The following is a 6,539-nucleotide window of genomic DNA, read 5'->3' as shown; positions in this document are numbered from 1 at the left end:
CAAACGAACCCCGAAAAATTCCAAGATTAAACACAACACTCCTGTTGTTCTATGTTGACACTAGAAATTTTTGGAAAGCAATAAGAGGCAATGGATATCGTCCCGTCCCCAATGGTGGTATGTTCCGTATCGAAACCCTCATGCTTGTTGTGAGAAGCTCTGGTTTGTGAGAAGCTTATACCCAAACCTGCCCCAAATGGGACAAAATTTTCACCACGGCATGTTGATGTCGCTCCATGATAGCATGCCAAGTTTCATGAATTTCAGACGAGTTTTGGATTTACTGGAATTTAAAAACCACGTATCTCAACATTTTGCTAGCAATCAACAGTGCCATGGTGTTTGAAATTCATTCCCATCTCTTGCATGGGACCTAGAAATTCACCCAAGGACACACATGTGATTTGCCAACCAACTTTGGTGCATTGGAGCATGTACTTGGAGTTCAAATTTGAATCATGCACATAACATGCCTAGTAAACCCAGTTAATGTATAAAAAAGGCCAAACGAACCCCGAAAAATTCATTCCCATTTCTTGCATGGGACCTAAGCATGCACTGAAGGAGACAGATTTGATTTTTCAACCAATTTGTATGCACCGAAGCATGTGCATGTAGTTTAATTTTGAATTGTGCACCTGAAATGGCTAGAAAACCAGTTTAATGTATAAAATGTCCAAATGAACCCTGAATAATTCCAATTCTCTTATGACACACATATAGTTGCATGTTCACTACAGATAAAAGGTCTAGCAATTCAAAGCGTCCATGGCCGTTGTGACCCTGATAACCCACAAGTATAGGGGATCGCAATAGTTTTCGAGGGTAGAGTATTCATCCCAAATTTATTGTTTCAACACAAGGGGAGCCAAAGAACATTCACAAGTATTAGCAGCTGAGTTGTCAATTCAACCACACCTGGTAAACTTAATATCTGCAGCAACGTATTTAGTAGCAAAGTAGTATGGAAGTAACGGTAACGGTGGCAAAGGTAACAATAGCAGTTTTGTAGTAATTGTAAAAGTGGCGACGGTAAATTAACTAAGCAAAGATCAATATGTGAAAAGCTCATAGGCAATGGATCAGTGATGGATAATTATGTTAGATGTGATTCCTTATGCAACAGTTATAACATAGGGTGAAACAGAACTAGCTCCAGTTCATCGATGCAATGTAGGCATGTCTTCCGAATATAGTCATACGTGCTTATGGAAAAGAACTTGCATGACATCTTTTTTCCTACCCTCCCGTGGTAGCAAGGTCCTATTGGAAACTAAGGGATATTAAGGCCTCCTTTTAATAGAGCACCGGACCAAAGCATTAACACATAGTGAATGCATGAACTCCTCACACTACGGTCATCACCGGTAAGTATCCCAATTATTGTCACTTCGTGGTTAATGGATCATAACACATAATAGGTGACTATAGACTTGCAAGATAGGATCAGGAACTCACATATATTCATGAAAACATAATACGTTCAGATCTGAAATCATGGCACTCGGGCCCTAGTGACAAGCATTAAGCATAGCAAAGTCATAGCAACATCAATCTCAGAACATAATGGATACTAGGGATCAAACCCTAACAAAACTAACTCGATTTCATGATAAATATCATCCAACCCATCACCGTCCAGCAAGCCTATGATGGAATTACTCACGCACGGCGGTGAGCACCATGAAATTGGTGATGGAGGAAGGTTGATGATGACGATGGCGACGGATTCCCCTCTCCGGAGCCCCAAAAGGACTCCAGATCAGCCCTCCCGAGAGAGATTAGGGCTTGTCGGCGGCTCTGTATCGTAAAATGCGATGAATCCTTCTCTCTGATTTTTTTCTCCCCAAACGTGAATATATAGAGTTGGAGTTGAGGTCGGTGGAGCACCAAGGGGCCCACGAGGCAGGGGGCGCGCCCCCACCCTCGTGGACAGGGTGTGGGCCCCCTGGTCTTGATTCTTTTGCCAGTATTTTTTATATATTCCAAAAATATTCTCCATGAAGTTTCAGGTCATTCCGAGAACTTTTATTTATGTACAAAAATAACACCATGGCAATTCTGCTGAAAACAGCGTCGGTCTTGGTTAGTTCCGTTCAAATCATGCAAGTTAGAGTCCAAAATAAGGGCAAAAGTGTTTGGAAAAGTAGATACATTGGACATGTATCAACTCCCCCAAGCTTAAACCTTTGCTTGTCCTCAAGCAATTCAGTTGACAAACTGAAGGTGATAAAGAAAAACTTTTACAAACTCTGTTTGCTCTTGTTGTTGTAAATATGTAAAGCCAGCATTCAAGTTTTCAGCAAAGATTATGAACTAACCATATTCACAATAACATTTAGGTCTCATGTTTACTCATATCAATGGCATAATCAACTAGTGAGCAATAATAGTAAATCTCGGATGACAGCACTTTCTCAAAACAATCATAATATGATATAACAAGATGGTATCTTGCTAGCCCTTTCTAAGACCGCAAAACATAAATGCAGAGCACCTCTGAAGATCAAGGACTGACTAAACATTGTAATTCATGGTAAAAGAGATCCAGTCACAGTCATACTAAATGTAAACTAATAGTAATACATGCAAATGACAGCGGTGCTCTCCAGCTGGTGCTTTTTAATAAGAGGATGATGACTCAACATAAAAGTAAATAGATAGGCCCTTTTCAGAGGGAAGCAGGGATTTGTAGAGGTGCCAGAGCTCGATTTTTGAAATAGAGATGATAATATTTTGAGTGGCATACTTTCATTGTCAACATAACAACCCAGAGATCTCGATATCTTCCATGCTACACACATTATAGGCGGTTCCCAAATAGAATGGTAAAGTTTATACTCCCCCTACCACCAACAACATCAATCCATGGCTTGTCCGATACAATGGGTGCCTCTAACTAACAACAATCCTGGGGGAGTTTTGTTTGCAATTATTTTGATTTGATTTGAGCATGGGACTGGGCATCCCGGTCACCAGCCATTTTCTCGTGAATGAGGAGCGGAGTCCACTCCTCTTGAGAATAACCCGCCTAGCATGGAAGATACAGATAGCCCTAGTTGATATATGGGCTATTTGAGCATACAAAATAGAATTTCATTTGAAGGTTTAGAGTTTGACACATACAAATTTACTTGGAACGACAGGTAAATACCGCATATAGGAAGGTATGGTGGACTTAAGGCTGGAATTCGAGCCCAGTCGACCAGCTTGGCTCGACTCACTGGAGCTCGTTTCGTTAACGAGCTAGCTCCACTCGACTCGTTATTATAGCGAGCTCAAATCCAAGATTGGCTCGACTCATATAACTCACGAGCTGGCTCGTTTAGCTTGTTAAGCTCGGTAAAGATATGAACATAAAATCCTCAATTATTATAAAAATGATTATGTATATATTAAACATATATATAACTAAACAATAGTAATTTCCTTGTAACGCATGAGTCTCTTGGGCGGCTGGGCCTTCAAAAGCTAGGCCTTATGTTGTGCACCTAGGACATAGGGTGATGAGTGGCTGATTTTTTTTGTATTGGGAGTGGCTGATCTTTTGTACCGAGCCTAATGAGTTATACGAGTACTCTTGAGATTGTCTCGTTTAACTTGGTCTATAAACGATCTTAAACTAAAGCTTGGCTCGACTCGTTATTCTTCGAGTTCGAGTCGATTCGAGCCGTGTCACAAGCTACTCATTTAGCTAGTGAGCTTCAAGATTTTTTTCAGCCCTAGGTGGACTCATATGGAATTACTTTGGGGTTTATGGAATTGGATGCACAAGCAGTATTCCTACTTAGTACAAGTGAAGGCTAGAAAGAGACTGGGAAGCGACCAGCTAGAGAGCGACAACAACCATGAACATGCATTAAAATTAATCAACACTGAATGCAAGCATGAGTAGGATATAATTCACCATGAACATAAATATCATGGAGGCTATGTTGATTTTGTTTCAACTACATGTGTGAACATGTGCCAAGTCAAGCCACTCGAATCGTTCAAAGGAGGATACCACCCTATCATACCACATCACAACCATTTTAATAGCATGTTGGCACGCAAGCTAAACCATTATAAACTCCTAGCTACTTAAGCATGGCATGAGCAACTATAATCTCTAATTGTCATTGCAAACATGTTTCATTCATAATGGGCTGAATCAGGAACGACGAACTAATCATATTTACAAAAACAAGATAGGTCGAGTTCACACCAGCTTTTCTCATCTCAATCAGTTCATCATATATCGTCATTATTGCCTTTCACTTGCACGACCGAACGGTGTGGATAATAATAATAGTGCACGTCCATTGGACTAAGATGGAATATGCAAGCATTCAATACACAAGAGAAGATAAGGTAACATGGCCTCTTGGTTAAATCAACAATAATGCATATAAGAGTCACTCAACATTTTCATCATGGTCTTCTCCTCTCGACCCCCAAAGAACAAGAAAAGAAATAAAAATATTTACACGGGAAAGCTCCCAACAAGCAAAATAAGAACGGGAAATCTTTTTGGGTTTTCTTTTAATTATTACTACAGGCATGGAAAGTAAACTAGCTCAAAGCTACAACTAATTTTTTTGATTTTTCTTATGGTTTTTCAAACACAGAAGAAGAAAGCTTAAAACAGAAAATAAACTAGCATGAATGATACAATGAAAAAGTACGAGCACCGACAACTGGCACGACTGTGTGAACATGAATGTAATGTCGGTGAGAAATACGTACTCCCCCAAGCTTAGGCTTTTGGCCTATGTTGGTCTATACTCATGGATCAAAGTGAGCCTCTTCGGTGTGCGGAGGAGTGTCATCTGGGTGCCACTAGTTGGCGATCTCCACTGGATTCCACTGATAAACAGATTGTCGATAAGGGTCAAGTGGTGGTTCCGGCTGAGGCTCTGGAGCTGGTGTCAGGCTCCAGTATGCATAAACGGCCTCCGGCAAGATGAGGTACGTGCCTAAACTGAAAGTAGCATCACGAAACAAGGCATGGCGCAAAATAACAATATCAGGGGCACTAAGGTTTCCACTGTTCCCACGACCAATCAAGCATCTACTAGCAAATATTGCAAAGTAATGTAGAACAGGAAAATGTATGCTAGTAATTCTTGCATCGGAAACTTTCCTCGTTTCCCCTACAGCAATCATATCAATAAACCCTTCCACATCATTACGATGTGGTTCCTCTATGCTGCCCGCAAGGGTAACTTGCAAACCACACAAAAATAATAAAGTGACATCTCCTTAAATTCATCATATAAATAAAAATCCACCAATGGTGGCGATCTCCTAGCATGGAAATGAAAATTTTGCAGGAAAATATTAGTGAAGAGGAGATACTGTTCGCGCTGGTCGCAGAGGAAGTCGACGAGGCCCGCATTCTCAGCCAAATAATAAAAATCATCATGAATCCCGGCTGCTCTCAAGAACTCATCACAAGGCCATTCACACCGCTAAACCTCCGAAGTGCGAGGGAGATTATATGTGGGCTCCTTATTTTCTTCACTTTGCTTATCCTTCGAGCTTTGGCTCGAAGAGCGCCTCAACAATCTCTTCATCATTTTCATTCTCTGAAAAATTTCTGAAATTTTTTGTGCCTCAAAATAAAAGTGAACCAAACTCAACAAGATTGATAGCAACTACTCATAGTATGATCAAAGTGTTACTTGCCTTGCTAATGATCCGTGAAACCTAGAGACTTGTAGTAGCACACTTCGCACTCCAAGTACTCTATCATAAACAAACAAGCATACAATAAGCACTCAACTAGTTGCACGGGTAAAACTCAAATAAGAGATTTAACAAGAAAGTTCAACTTAAGAACTCCGGTTTGCAAAAAGAATCAAACCAAACGAAGCAACAAAACTCAAACTGCGAAAGAAACAAGATCCATTTACTAATATGGACATAGGTCAAATTTTACAGTAGCAAAATCTTGTTCAAGTTGGTTAAACATAAAGAGGGCTTTGAAATGAAGATCTAGGTGCTTGAATCGCCTGATTCCGATAAACGAGCGAAAAGATAAACTAAAACGAAAATCGGGTCAGAAATCGCGATCGAAAATAATCGCGGAAAACCCTGGAAAAAGAAAAACTGACGAATAGGCTAACAAATGAACGTTCATTGTCTGCGGTTAACAGATGAAAACCGTTCATTAAAACGAACGTACGAACAGGCGTTCGCTAAATAACTAAACCAGAAAAAATAAAAACAAACGAACCAAAAAAATAGATCTAGGGTTCGAAAATAAAAACCTATTGGTTTTCCGACGTAAACCTGTGGCGGCGGCGGCTACCTCGTCGGCGGCTGGGTTGGTGGCGGCGGCGGCGGGGTCGGTGGTGGTGGGCGGCGGCGGCTCTAGCGGCGGGACGGGTGGCGGTGGCGCGGCGCGTGGCGGCGAGCGGCAGCGGCGGCGGCGTGTGGCGGTGCGGCTGGCGGCGGGGTTGGGCTACGGTTTCGGGACGGGGTGGGCTGGCGGGGCCTCGGCTTATAAGGGCCGGCTGGGTGCAGTATCCTAGTCGGACATGGCTCGGTAATGC

The sequence above is a fragment of the Triticum aestivum genome, chromosome 2A (assembly GCF_018294505.1).
Source record: "Triticum aestivum cultivar Chinese Spring chromosome 2A, IWGSC CS RefSeq v2.1, whole genome shotgun sequence".
Lineage (NCBI taxonomy): Eukaryota > Viridiplantae > Streptophyta > Magnoliopsida > Poales > Poaceae > Triticum > Triticum aestivum.
This window is presented reverse-complemented; position numbering follows the sequence as displayed.